The sequence below is a fragment of the Nicotiana tabacum genome, chromosome 4, assembly GCF_000715075.1.
Source record: "Nicotiana tabacum cultivar K326 chromosome 4, ASM71507v2, whole genome shotgun sequence".
Classification (NCBI taxonomy): Eukaryota; Viridiplantae; Streptophyta; class Magnoliopsida; order Solanales; family Solanaceae; genus Nicotiana; species Nicotiana tabacum.
In genome coordinates, this window is record NC_134083.1 from 149454697 (window position 1) to 149467749 (window position 13053).

General features: G+C 38.4%; 1 pseudogene; it reads right to left on the reverse strand.

Moving 5' to 3' along the window:
* Positions 1–8803: 8803 nt before the first annotated feature.
* LOC107773407 (endoribonuclease Dicer homolog 2-like) lies at positions 8804–10189 on the reverse strand (annotated as a pseudogene).
* Between the last annotated feature and the right edge of the window lie 2864 nt (positions 10190–13053).

Sequence of the window (13053 nt, forward strand, 5' to 3'; positions counted from 1 at the left end):
ATCGAAGCCGGGTAGTTTTTCAAAATTGGCGATTTCCTAATCTGAGATGTGAAAAACTAAAGTAGCAAAATACTAGAATTCAACATTGAGACTCTTAAACCATTCTGATTTAGCCTGATCTGGTCCCTCTACGCAATTGGTGCATCAGAAACCGAAACTTTCTGTTGTAGTTTGGGGACCTCACTTCAGTAGGGTGGAAGCTTTAGTTACTGAATTGATTCCCAATGGTTAGTTTAGATCTGATTTTAAGTTATATTCAAGAAAGATATAATTTATACCGATTCCAGGAAATAGAGTCAAAATTGAAGTCCTTATGATTCAATCAAAGAGCGTATAATTTATCAACTGCACAACAAAGATTTGAAGGGTTTATTTTTCTACTTCACCATTTGGGCAGGCTCATCAATATATGTGAACCAATTTTTGAATGGGAAAATGACATTGTATAGCCGCTTTGAAAATAATAGCCGAAAATATCTAGACTAGTTCAGCCTTTTGATTAGAGTAAGGGACACACAAGTGATTAACAGATAGTACTGTTAATTGGATGTGGTGTCTGTCTGGCTAGCTTCTGTTTGACTTCTTTGTCTCATAGGATTTACTCTGGATTTTACCATGTTATGTAGCTTACACATCCCACAATTAACTCTCAAGCTTGTCTTATTTTTCATGTAAAGTTTGTCTGAGTATGTTCAATAGTTTCTAGAATTAATTGGTTAAATCTGCCGGAGCCATGGGTGCCTGTTGTTCATTATTTCTTTTGTTTAAATTTATTTTGAAATAAAAGTTGATATAATTTTTATCTCCAGATCTACAACTAGCTGTTAACTGAGGAATTTATAGAAAAACAGTTCATCCCTTTATTCAGGCTAGACCGATCATATTTGTGATCTCATCCCCTTAGCAAAGTTATTAGACTGCTTAGCTTTTTCTTTTTCTTAGATAAAATTGTTGAGGTTTTTGTTATTTAAGATGAAATAGTCTTAAAATGAGGGTGAATGGGAAAATGGAGGGAAAAATGAAATTTTTGATTAAAATTTTAAGTTTCCCCCTCTTGACAATGAGACATTGTCCCATATTGGAAGAGAAAAAGATTTTTGGTGGGTATATATATAATTGCTCTTCTTTAGCTCTTAAAGAGTTAAGAAGAAAGCAAGCATCGCGCCGCCGTCGTCGTCGCTCGCTCGACTTCGGCTTCGGTCAAATGATTGATTGATTAATTTTTTAGACCAAATTTATTTGTTAATAGTAAATATTAACGTAAGATTATCCGCATTTATAACGGATATGTTCCAATCCATGTATTGACCACCAGCTGCAATAGCAGCCGCCTAATGCTCTTCCCACGTCAAATGATCGATTGATTGATTAATTTTTTGGACCAAATTTATTTGTTAATAGTAAATATTAACATAAGATTATCCGTATTTGTAACGGATAGCTATTGAAGAAAGATACACCAAACTGAAAACGCTCAACTTTGGTTATACATTGCACTCCTTCCTCTCAGCATTTCCATACGATTTTCTGAGTTTCTACTCCTTTGTTCTGCATTGTTTTAACTTCAAACAAAGCAACTGTAAGTGTGATTTGCTACCGAACTTTGTGTTCGCTGAAACACTGGGGTTTGAAGTACCGCTACACCAGTGTGTGATTCGTTCTATCCTGGGAGGAAATAATCCATAACCTTGGGTACTAGGAGGGGATTAAATTCTTTAAGGAAACACTGTGAATTCAGTGGGCTCGAATTAATTACTGTTTCATTACGATAACTTATATTTCCCAGAATTATTATTTACAAATACAGCAATATTGGTGGGACTAACAATCTTAAGGAATTTAATATTTATTTCTGTATTTGTGTTATTCTTATTATTCTGCAAACTAAAACCTTTGTGGTTTTGTGTACTCCCGTTTTGGAGAGTAAAGCCTTCGTGGCGTTTTGTTGGAGATTAAAATCTACGTGATTTTTACTCCAGTTTGAAAACGTTTATTAAACGTTTGTTTGTGTCATTCTTTTACAGAAAAAATGACGACTGAAAGCGAAAACCAAGCTGTTCCGACGGTGACTGCCAACGCATCGACAAGCCGAACACCGGCATTGGCACCGACAGAAAAACCCGAAAAATTTTCCGGGATTGATTTCAAGCGCTGGTAGCAGAAGATGTTCTTCTACTTAACTACGTTATATCTACAGAAGTTCATCAATGAAGATGTTCCTGATCTGCCAGATAAAATTCAAGAGAATGAACGCTTTGTCGTGATTTAAGCGTGGAAGCATTCTGATTTTTTATGTAAGAATTATATTCTTAACGGACTGGGTGATAATCTGTATAATGTATACAGTGGCGTGGAGACGTCAAAAGAATTATGGAATGCGCTTGAAAAGAAATATAAAATTGAAGATGCCGGGATGAAGAAATTCGTTGCCGCAAAATTTTTGGACTACAAAGTGGTAGATAGCAAGTCTGTTATTACCCAAGTTCAGGAATTGCAAGTGATTATTCATGATCTACTTGCTGAAGGTCTTGTCATCAATGAAGCATTCCAAGTAGCAGCAATGATTGAGAAGTTGCCTCCGTTGTGGAAGGACTTCAAAAATTATTTGAAACACAAACGAAAGGAAATGTCCCTTGAAGATCTCATTGTTCGGTTGAGAATCGAAGAGGACAATAAAGCTGCTGAAAGGAGAGGCCGTGGAAATTCAATAATAATGGGAGCAAATATTGTTGAAGATAACAAAAAGAGGAAGAAGGCTTCTGTTCCGAAATACAACCCAAGCAAGAAGCGGTTCAGTGGAAACTGCTACAACTGTGGGAAAATCGGACACAAATCTACGGAGTGTCGTGCTCCGAAGAAAGACAAGAAAATAGGTCAAGCAAACATGATAGTAAAGCATGATGATGTTGATATCTTGTGTGCCATGCTTTCTGAATGTAACTTGGTGAAAAATCCTAAACAGTGGTGGTTTGATTCTGGAGCCACTCGCCATGTTTGTGCAGTTAGAGAAGCTTTTGTTACTTATGCTCCTGCTGGACCCGGAGAGACAGTTTATATGGGAAATGCTTCAACAGCAAAATTGAAGGATATGAGAAGATATTTCTGAAAATGACTTCTGGTAAGGTCATGACTTTGAACAATGTCCTTCATGTTCCCGAAATGAGAAAGAATTTAGTCTCTACTAGACTTATTGTTAAGCACGGTTTTAAGTGCATTTTTGTGTCCGACAAGGTTGTCATAAGTAAGAATGAAATATTTGTAGGAAAATATTACCTCACAGAGGGTCTTTTCAATCTGAATGTAATGGTTGTGGAAAACAATAATAATATTTCAGCTTCTTCTTACTTACTTGAGTCAAATGATTTATGGCATGTACGTTTGGGTCATGTCAATTATAAAACCTTGCGGAAAATGATTAACTTGGAAGTACTGCCTAAGTTTGAATGCGAAAAATCAAAATGTCAAACATGTATGGAATCTATGTATGTTAAAAATCCTTATAAGTCAGTTGAAAGGAATTCAAATCCTTTAGACTTAATTCACACAGATATTTGTGACATGAAGTCAATACCATCTCGCGGTGGAAAGAAGTATTTCATAACTTTTATTGACGATGGTACTCGATATTGCTATGTTTACCTACTGAATAGTAAAGATGAAGCAATAGACGCATTCAGGCAATACAAAAATAAAGTTGAAACGCAACTTAACAAGAAAGTAAAAATGATAAGAAGTGATAGGGGTGGTGAATATGAATCTCCTTTTGAAGAAATATATTTAGAATATGGAATTATTCATCAAACAACAGTCCCTTACACGCCCCAATCTAATGGGATTGCGGAAAAAAAGAATCGCACATTAAAGGAGATGATGAACGCGTTGTTGATAAGTTCTGGTTTGCCACAGAACTTGTGGGGGGAAGCCATTCTTACGGCTAATCGAATATTAAATCGAGTGCCCCATAGCAAAACACAATCCATTCCATATGAAAAATGGAAAGGAAGGAAGCCCAACTTGAATTATTTTAAAGTGTGGGGGTGTTTGGCAAAAGTGCAAGTTCCTAAACCCAAAAGGGTAAAGATAGGACCGAAAACCGTTGATTGTGTTTTCATAGGATATGCGACAAATAGTAAAGCATATCGATTTCTGGTTCATAAATCAGAAAATCCCGACATTCATAATAATACGGTTATAGAATCAGATAATGCTGAGTTCTTTGAAAATATATATCCGTATAAAAAGGAATGTGAGTCGTTTGGTGAAGGATCTAAACGACCTCGGGAAGAAACAAAAGAAAGTACATGTAATCAGGAGGATCCAAGACGTAGTAAACATCAAAGAACGTCTACTTCATTTGGACCAGATTTTGTGACTTTCTTATTGGAGAATGAGCCTCAAACATTTAAAGAAGTTATGACTTCTTCGGAATTATTGTTTTAAAAAGAGGCAGTCAATAGTGAAATAGAATCCATATTGAACAACCATACATGGGAATTGGTTGATCTTCCTCCTGGAAATAAACCTTTGGGTTCTAAATGGATTTTTAAGAGAAAAATAAAAAATGATGGCGCTATTAATAAATTCAAGGCAAGACTCATAGTCAAAGGGTATAGACAACGAGAAGGTCTAGACTACTTTGATACATATTCTCCAGTTACAAGAATTACGTCCATACGGATGTTAGTAGCATTAGCTGCAGTGTATGGTCTTGAAATTCATCAAATGGATGTTAAGACGGCCTTCTTAAATGGAGAGTTGGAGGAAGAAATTTACATGGAACAACCTGAAGGGTTTGTGGTTCCAGGTAAAGAAAAGAAGGTATGTAGACTTGTTAAGTCTCTTTACAGACTAAAACAAGCACCCAAACAATGGCATGCGAAATTTGACCAAACAATGTTGTCAAATGGTTTTAAGATAAATAAATGTGATAAATGTGTGTACATTAAAAATGTTCCAAATTACATAGTCATTGTTTGCCTATATGTGGATGATATGCTGATAATGAGTAATGACATTGCCAACCTAAATGCTACTAAGCGTATGCTCAATAGCAAGTTTGATATGAAAGACTTGGGAGTTGCTGATTTAATTCTGGGAATTAAGATCCATAAGACTCCTCAAGGTCTGGCATTGTCACAATCTCATTATATTAAGACAGTACTTGAAAAATTCAAGCACTTGGGCTTTAAAGTAGCAAAGACTCCAATTGACGTGAATCTTGCATTAGCAAAGAATAAAGGCCAAAGCATATCACAATTGGATTATGCTCGTGTGTTGGGATGCTTAATGTATATCATGAATTGTACACGACCAGATATAGCTTGTGCTATAAGTAAACTGAGTCGATATACGAGCAATCCAGGCCAATCTTATTGGATGGCAATGAAACGAGTTTTGGGATATTTAGAACATACCCAGAACTTTGACTTGCACTACAGTAAATTTCCTGCGGTGATTGAGGGATACTGTGATGCAAATTGGATCACCGGTTCAACTGATTCTAAGTCCACGAGTGGATATGTATTCACTATTGGTGGAGGAGCGGTATCTTGGAAGTCGTCCAAACAAACATGTATTGCCCGCTCTACAATGGAGGCTGAATTCATAGCCTTAGATAAAGCCGGCGAAGAAGCTGAATGGCTCCGGAATTTCTTGGAAGACATTCCATTTTGGCCCAAACCGTTGACACCAATATGCATACATTGTGATATTCAAGTGGAAATTGGAAGGGCTGGGAGCGTTATGTATAACGGTAAATCTCGTCATATACGACAAAGACATAAAACCGTTAGGCAATTACTCTATAGAGGAATTATCACGATTGACTATGTAAAGTCAAGTGATAATGTGTCGGATCCACTTATAAAAGGCCTAACTAGAGAGGTAGTTGAGAAATCATCAAGGGGAATGGGGCTATGGCCGAGAACAAGTCATTGTGGTGGTAACTCTATCTAGAAGACTGGAGATCCCAAGATCTAGGTTCAAGGAGATCAAACAAAGTCATTAATGACGGTTCAACATTGTCAAATAAAATTTTAGTCCGTTCTCGTGATGAGACAATGTTTAGTACCAAGGATAAAGCATTAAGGCTTTTTAATGATTTCTAAAATTGATACGGGGTATATCAAATAGTGTATCTACAGGATAGCACGTTTAGGAATCACCTATGTAAGTGTGAAGTGTTAGCCGCTTCAAGGAGAACTTTGTAAGGCTAATTCTCTACGCACTTATGAAACCAGGCGGTGTTCATGGCTGAAACGAATACAACAATGAGAACCAAAGACGGTTAAGGGTTGATTGTGTGACTTATGTTTGTCTAGGTATACACCAAAGATCGACGGTTCAAAGATATCAAATCTATCGATTGACCGAGTATATCCGACATAAGTTCACTACGGAAAGTTCAAAGGGAAACCTACTTATCCAGATGCGATTAATCCTTGCTTGCAAATCACATAGTTTTTCCATGCATACTTTCGTGATATAGCCATTCCCCATTCATGTGGGGGATTGTTGAGGTTTTTGTTATTTACGATGAAATAGTCTTAAAATGAGGGTGAATGGGAAATTGAGGGAAAAATAATTTTTTTGAGTAAAATTTTAAGTTTTCTCCTCTTGACAATGAGACATTGTCTCATATTGGAAGAGGAAAAGATTTTTGGTGGGTATATATATAATTACTCTTCTTGTAGCTCTTAAAGAGTTAAGAAGAAAGCAAGCCTCGCGCCGCCGCCGTCGTCGCTCGATCGGCTCGGCTTCGAATTCGGATTCGGATTCGGATTCGGTCAAATGATCGATTGATTGATTAATTTTTTGGACCAAATTTATTTGTTAATAGTAAATATTAACGTAAGATTATCCGCATTTGTAACGGATATGTTCCAATCCGTGTATTGACCACCAGATTGCAGCAGCCGCCTAATGCTCTTCCCACCATGGCCAAGTGCTTGCTCCACAAACAAGCTAGTGCATGCTCCACCATGGAGGGTGGATGGTCGTTCATCTTCAAAGCTGACTACTATAAATATGTACAGCAGCTGTTGAAGAAAGATACACCAAACTGAAAACGCTCAACTTTGGCTATATATTGCATTCCTTCCTCTCAGCATTTCCATACGATTTTCTGAGTTTCTACTCCTTTGTTCTGCATTGTTTTAACTTCAAACAAAGTAACTGTAAGTGTGATTTGCTACCGAACTTTATGTTCGCTGAAACACTGGGGTTTGAAGTACCGCTACACCAGTATGTGATTCGTTCTATCCTGGGAGGAAATAATCCATAACCTTGGGTACTAGGAGGGGATTAAATTCCTTAAGGAAACACTGTGAATTCAGTGGGCTCGAATTAATTACTGTTTCATTACGATAACTTATATTTCCCAGAATTATTATTTACAAATACAGCAATATTGGCGGGACTAACAAAAACTGCTTAGTTAGTGATGAACTTGTTGATTGATCTAAGATTGGATTAGATTGTTGCATTACAAGTATCTGAGTCTTCTTTACGTATATTTTAAGCTTACCTGGAAAAGTTTAATATTAGTATAAACCTGAATATGCTTGCCATTCTTTTGACAATAACCATTCTTTTGTTCATCTGCAGGTCAATAGCGTGGCAAAATGATCTTGGTCAAGAATAGGTTTTACTATTGAAGTCTGCAAGTTTGTAGGAACTCTCAATAAAGCAATCTGCCCCGTTTTTTTTTGGGTTTTGTTCGAACTATTAACAACTTTCTGTGCTAGGGAGAATGTCACTAAAGCAATCTGCCCTGTTGTGTTTAGATGACAAAGTCATAGGAGTGACTGAAGTTTTACCAGGCCTGAGTAAACACTTATATTTTTTTGGAAGCAAGATAGAACCATGCATCTAAAATGAGGCAAACTTTTAAAAGTTGTGCACCCGCTGTTTCTCTGGATTATAAATCAACAATTTCAGCTATAGTTTGTTTGTCTTTACTAAGGAATAGGTCTTGGAGAGTGTAAGGTCCTACAGAGGAGGATAGTTTTGCTGATTGTTCATTATGTATGACATCTGTTGGGTGAAATGAAGCAAACTATATGTATTCAGTAACCTTTTTGGTTCCACCACATGTATAATGTATTGTATGGAGAAAAACTAAAATCATGAAAGAGATGTTACCCAAAAGAAAATTCAACTTCTTTATTGTAAACATGATGAATGTCTATTTTTATACTTTCGTACTTTATAAAACAATTAATATTTCCGAGGTCACGAGAAATACACACTTTATCTGATCGGTGGCATAAGATCCTTCTCTGCTTGTCTAACTCAAGCCACATAGCAGCAATCACTAGAAATTCACCCAGAAGCAGTTCCAAAAAGTGAATAATAATACACAAATCAAGAAACAAATCTTTCAAAAGGCTTGGCCATGAATTCAATTCAATTAGGGTAAAGGATAGAGTTAAAAAAAAATAAGGTAAAGGATAGAGTTAAAACAAAAATAGGGTAAAGGATAAAAATATATCATCAAATAATAAGGGCAATATGAGACAAGGAAATAACATAAGAATCCCACAACACCAAGTTGGTACATAACCATCTTCATTGTTACAGAACATGGAATCCGATAATACATTACGATAAATTTTAAATGACAATCAAAACAAACACTGTACTTGAAATAATAATAGAAAACGTTAACACACAATCTCAAACAAGCTGTTAGTGTTCCAAGTCCTAATAAGGGCAGAAACCAAACCACCTCAATGACCCTTAAAGCATTTCAGCAATAAGGGACATTTTGTAACCTGAAGTTGCAGAAAATTAGCAACTACTGCTAAGCATCAGATGTACATTCCTTCAAAGATTTTATTACATTTTTGCAAGCCACCTTCTTGGCCATTCTTTTGTCTCGTTCCGAGCACGTGTTCTTATGAATAACACCATCTGTTTCAACCTCTACTGTAATATATGCCACGCCAATCTCACGAGAGACAACATTCTTCTTTTTTATGTAACCTTTCTGATCACACAGTTCACTTAACTCTTACGGGAAGAAGCTTTACTGTATCAGGTGTAATCAACAGTTCCATAAGAGTTAGTACAATCTGAAATGCAATATCTTTGTTGAAGCCAGAATCAACAAAGATCGCCCCATCAAGAGACTCAATAACATCTCCAAGAACATATATTGAACCAGAAGGAAAACGAGTTGATAAACCTATAATAGAAATGAAATTAGCATACATAATACTATTAATCCGCGTTGACCTTAAAGTAGATGTGAAGCTCTCGACAAAGAAATGAGGTTAAGAATGATGACTTTTCCTTCTCTTCCTAACTAGTACGTATATGGTTTTCAAATTAAGTGTAATGTCTAACTTTGAGGCAATACCTTGGGAAAAGTAGTTTCGGAACGTGGACACGAGATCCAATTTCTAGAAGTTCAGAACAGTACTAACTATCTGCCTCGGGTAGATCTTGTCTTGTGTAGGCCTGCCTTAACAGCAGCTTGAGCAAAGCATTCATTATTTGCGGAGGCAGACCTCAAATCAGTAATGCATCCTGAAGAGAGTCCCGGATGTTTGAAATAGAGATGCCCTGTAACAGCATAATCAGGGCAGTGCAGTCCAAGAAATTCCAAGCGCTACATGGCCAGGTGATTGAACTTATAATATGCATCATCCAGTTGTGGATCTTTCCTTTCAGTATCTAACAACAGTTAGCATACCAAAAGAGTCCTCGACATAGAAGAAAATGATTTCTTTCATTTAATAACCTTTATTTAGGAAGGCAAGACATGATTCAAATAAAACCTTGTAGAGAGAAACGCAATCAACATCAAGATGGATAACATTTATTTATGATAGTAACTTGATCCGGGAGTTAGGGCTTCAACAAGCAGAGAAGGGTCATCGAACTTGTGATGTAGCAGAGATTCCAAGTACTGCTATTAACTAGCTTCTCAGCATTCATGGGGAATAAGTGCATTGGCACAGGTGCATCTACAAAACCAATACCGATCCCTAGCCATTTCATGAATGAAAAAGCCGCTACGGAGCTGAGGAAGGCAACATCAGCTAGCTACTCTCTTACTTTTAATCTTCGGCATTCCCTTACTACACATTTTTACTAAAGGTATCAGGAGTTCTTCAACGAAATTGCCAACTTGAGAATTGTCACTAGGAATGAGCCATGCTTTAATTAAGATTGAATGGTTCATTTCAAATAAATCCCAGCAAGGAAAGTTTTTTATTGAAGGGAAAACCAAAAGAAGAAAAAGAAGAACTTGTTTGACCAAAAAATGTAGACTTTTGATTAAACTGATTAATTTTGTATGACGAAGGGCTAAACCTAGTTAATGATAACAACTTCAGATCTATAATCGATTAACACAAATAACGCAAGAGCATTGTTGAGAGAAGATTAAATGTGATGTACATTCAATGTTTCAAGATCATTAATGATGGAGGAATATCAAGCAATAAATAACGATAAATGACATTAAAGTAAATAAGGAGAATGATTCACCTAATATTGAATGAGGTGGATGATTCTTCTTACTAACAATGATGAATCATAGACAAATAATAGAATGTTGGGACCCTTCTCGGATCTAATGGAAAAAGTATAGAAAAGTAGACAATCGAATCTCTTTAGAAAGGTAGTGATTGTCTTTTATCTAGAGAAAAAGTCTGCTTTAGAATGTTCTTACCAGAGAATATTATATATCCCTCACCCTTATCTCTTTTTTTATTTATATGGGATATTCCCCAGTCAACCCTAAAAGTACAGATACCAAGAATATTCAATAGAATATTCTCCTGAATATTTTATTACAAAAACTAGCCGTTAGCACTGCACTTGATACTCGACCTCGGTCGTTATTGACTACTCGGCTACGAGTCCCGTTATCTACTAATCGACCTTGACCATATCGCTTTTCACGATACCGCTTCATGCTAAATCCCACTGAGGTAAATTTTGACCCACACAGTTTGTCCCTCCGCTTATTGATATCGACCCTGGGCGACCTTGATGAGCGGACTCTGTCAGTTAGGGTTGAGAAGTTTTATGCGAGCAGGTCGAGTAGTAGTGCTTCGGATGGGAAGGAAACGTGGCCTTCCGTGAGCCACAACCTAAGGTCACGTCGTTTCAGAGTGACGTCATGTCATCATGCGTCATTATTACGCATTTTTCTGATACCCTGTATCGTTTTTCATGCCTCTACCGTTTAGATTTTTGAGCTGGGCAACTGTGGTATGCTTCCTCAATATTGATGCCCTAACTCTTATAAATGGGGATACTCAATCCTTCGATTCACTCTTTGCATTCTAAAAATCAGATTTTCATATCTTCTTCTTCCTCAATCAGAATCTCTGCTTTCTTGACCTTACTTCATACTCCTGCCTTCACTAATTTCGGTGGTTCCTGCTACTCGACTCTTCTGCGTTTACATCCCCTCTATTCATAAACCAAAATGGTTAATGTGTCTTCCAGTTCTAGGGAGGGGGGAGGGTACCTGACCCTGTTCCTTTGGCAGTGTGCATGCTTCCCCATGACGGTAGGGCTGCCATTGCTGCAGAAGATGGAAGCTTTCCTACGGTGGAGAAAATAATTCACCGTAGCGAGAAGGCTAGAACTGACTTCTCAAAGCTGCCGGAGGACAACCCTGAGGCCATAGAGTCTGAGATGGATGTGGCTGCCCTTGCTAATTTCAGGGCGAAGTTCAAAATTCAGTCCACATTGATCTGGTCCTGGCTGGACGCGATATGGTACAGATTCATCACCCTGGATATTGCGTGTTTTTCGTATATCCATTCTACGTGTGTTACTCCTTTCCCACTCTCCCATTGGCATAGGAATTCTGCCGCTACAACGACGTCTGCCCGACTCAGATTTCTCCTTATATCTACAAGCTCATCCTCATGCTAACAAAGTACGCGGAATTGGCTAGCCGCGAGGTCTCTCTTCGCCACCTGATGCACCTCTTCGCACCGAGTTTCCATAGAGGGACGATGTTGCACCTTCGTCACCGTGGAGGCAAAAACTTGGTAGTAAAGATGGACGATAAAGCAAATCGTCGATTCTGTTTTAATTACTTCTACGTCAAGACTGAGGATGTGGTGGCAAACGCAAATGGATTTCCTGAGGCGTGGAATTACGCCCGTAAGTATTTTCACTAAGTGCTTATTTTGCTCATTCTGGTCATAGTCTAACTGTTCTATCCTTTTCTCTTTCATCTGGGACCATTCCCCCTCCTTTGGTCGCGGATATTCACGAATGGGTTAGCCAGATCTTGCCCCACATAGTGGGGATTCGTGGGTGGCCGACCTTTTTCCAGAAGTTTGGGCCCAAGCTTTCAATGACCGGTGAGTTTGTCCGTCCATATAGTGACTTTTTACATATGTCTTCCTGACCTTGTGGTCGCGTGTTCGTCATGAATTTGAGAGTCGCCATTCTAATCACTTTTGCAGGCCTAGGGTGTTCGAAGAGGCGGAAAGCTCATGCTCCGACATTCCGTAAGAGGAAGGTCATTTTTATTTCTACTGCTGCGGTGAGACCTGCTCGGTCATCGACTACTGCGGCATGTGTTTTCACTTCCCCTCTGCGTCATCTACTTGACGAGGATGATGAGGAAGGATCGTCGTCGACTGATGATAATCTGCTTCCCTGCAAGAGACGATTCGTCTGTATTGGAGAGGGAAGTGTCCGCATGGGAAGTTTGGTGATGGATGGCTTTGTCATCAGAGAAATGACGACCATAGATCTCGGAGTTGATGCCGAGTTGCTGTCAATAATACCGCTGCCTTTGGGGGCCAAGGGATGTACGTTGCTCATTGAGGTCGGAACGGGTTTTAAAGGGTCGTCGGCGCGAGTCCCTGACGCCTTACAAGAGGGTGAGACATCGACCTCGTTACCGATCGAGGACCCTTCCTCTCGGGTTGATACCAAGGGAAAAAGTGTTGCCGAAGAGGATTATGAAACGGGCTCCGATATGGACGCCGATGAGGTTAGGATGATGGGGGAAGGACTCACCCGGCTTGAGGTGAGGTTGGAAGGGAGCACACGAACTATTGCGATCCC